Here is a 2464-nt window from a genome sequence, read left to right on the forward strand (position 1 = left end):
AATTTTCTGCATACAGGTCTTTTGTCTCCTTAGGTAGGTATATTCCTAGATATTTTATTCTTTTAGTTGCAATGGTAAATGGGAGTGTTTTCTTGATTTCACTTTCAGATTTTTCATCATTAGTGTATAGGAATGCCAGAGCTTTCTGTGCAGCAATATTGTATCCTGCTACCTTACCAAATTCATTGATTAGCTCTAGTAGTTTTCTGGTAGCATCTTTAGGATTCTCTATGTATAGTGTCATGTCACCTGCAAACAGTGACAGCTTTACTTCTTCTTTACCGATTTGGATTCCTTTTATTTCCTTTTCTTGTCTGATTGCTGTCACTAATACTTACAAAACTATGTTGAATAAGAGTGGTGAGAGTGGGCAACCGTGTCTTGTTCCTGATCATAGCAGAAATGCTTTCAGTTTTTCACCATTGAGGATGATGTTCGCTGTGGGTTTGTCATATATGGCCTTTATTATGTTGAGGAAAGTTCCCTCTATGCCTACACTATAATGTCCTATAAATATCAATTAAGTCCATCTTGTTTAATGTATCATTTAAAACTTGTGTTTCTTTATTTATTTTCATTTTGGATTATCTGTCCATTGGTGAACGTGGGGTGTTAAGGCCTCTACTATGAATGTGTTACTGTCAATTTCCTCTTTTATGGCTGTTAGTATTTGCCTTATGTATTGAGGTGCTCCAGAGTTGTCCCTGGATCACGGAACCCTAGCAGTGGCGGGCTGCACAGGCTCCCTGGAAGGGAGGTGTGGAGAGTGACCTGTGCTGCGTCTCGCGCCCATCTCTGGAGGTCCTTTAAGCAGCGTTTTTAGTCCCCTCTCCTCGCGCACCAGGAAACAAAGAGGGAAGAAAAAGTCTCTTGCCTCTTCGGCAGCTCCAGACATTTTCCCGGACTCCCTCCTGGCTAGCTGTGGTGCACTAAACCCCTGCAGGCTGTGTTCACGCCGCCAACCCCAGTCCTCTCCCGGTGCTCCAACTGAAGCTGAAGCCTCAACCCCCAGCCCCGCCCGCCCAGGCGGGTGAGCAGACAAGCCTCTCGGGCTGGTGAGTGCCCGTCGGCCCTGGTCCTCTGTGCAGGAATCTCCCCGCTTTGCCCTCGGCACCCCTGTGGCTGCGCTCTCCTACGCGTCTCTGAAGCTTTACCCCTCCGCCACCTGCAGTTTCTGCCCGCGAAGGGGCTTCCGAGTGTGTGGAAACCTTTCCTCCTTCACAGCTCCCTGCCACTGGTGCAGGTCCCATCCCTATTCTTTTCTCTCTGTTTACTCTTTTTTCTTTTGCCCTACCCAGGTACGTGGGGGGTTTCTTCCCTTTTGGGAGGTCTGAGGTCTTCTGCCAATGTTCAGTAGGTGTTCTGTAGGAGCTGTTCCACGTGTAGATGTATTTCTGGTGTATCTGTCTCCATCCATTTTAATTCTGAAACTGTTAGCTTTCTTCATCAGTAACATGGAAATAGAAACACAATAGTCTATGCCAAATATTTGACAAAACAAAATTGCGTTATATTATTGTAAGTTCTTATTTCTCTTTTTTTATATGTGTGTGCATTTGTCTCTCGTCTTTCTATCCTGTGCCACTGATCTATATTTCTATTTTTATGGCAGTACCATACTGTCTTGATTACTGTAGCTTTGTAATATACTCTGAAGTCAGGGAACCTGATTCCTCCAGCTCCGTTTTTCGTTCTCAAGATTGCTTTGGCTATTCGGGGTCTTTTGTGCTTCCATACAAACTGTGCAATTTTTTGTTCTACTTCTGTGGAAAATGCCATTGGTAGTTTGATAGGGATTGCATTGACCCTGTAGATTGCTTTGGGTAGTATAGTCATTTTCAAAATGTTGATTCTTCCAATCCAAGAACATGGTATATCTCTCCATCTGTTAGTATCATGTTTCATTTCTTTCATCAGTGTCTTATAGCTTTCAGCATACAGGTCTTTTGTCTCCTGAGGTAGGTTTATTACTAGTTATTTTATACTTTTTGTTGCAATGGTAAATGGGAGTGTTTCCTTAATTTCCCTTTCAGATTTTTCATCATTAGTGTAGAGGAATGCAAGAAATTTCTGTGCATTAGTTTTGTATCCTGCTACTTTACCAAATTCATTGATTAGCTCTAATAGTTTTCTGGAAGCACCTTTAGGATTCTCTACGTATAGCATCATGTCATCTGCAAAGAGTGACAGTTTTATTTCTTCCTTTCTGATTTGGATTCCTTTTATTTCTTTTTGTTCTCTGGTTGCTGTGGCTAAAATTTCCAAAACTATGTTGAATAACAGTGGTGAGAGTGGGCAACCTTGTCTTGTTCCTGATCTTAGTGGAAATGATTTCAGTTTTTCACCATTGAGAACAATGTTGGCTTTAGGTTTGTCATATATGGCCTTTATTATGTTGAGGAAAGTTGCCTCTATGCCTACTTTCTGCAGGGTTTTTATCATAAATGGGTGTTGAATTTTATTG

This window comes from Neophocaena asiaeorientalis, unplaced genomic scaffold (genome assembly GCF_003031525.2).
Source record: "Neophocaena asiaeorientalis asiaeorientalis breed wild unplaced genomic scaffold, Neophocaena_asiaeorientalis_V1.1 scaffold32, whole genome shotgun sequence".
In the NCBI taxonomy this organism is placed as follows: Eukaryota; Metazoa; Chordata; class Mammalia; order Artiodactyla; family Phocoenidae; genus Neophocaena; species Neophocaena asiaeorientalis.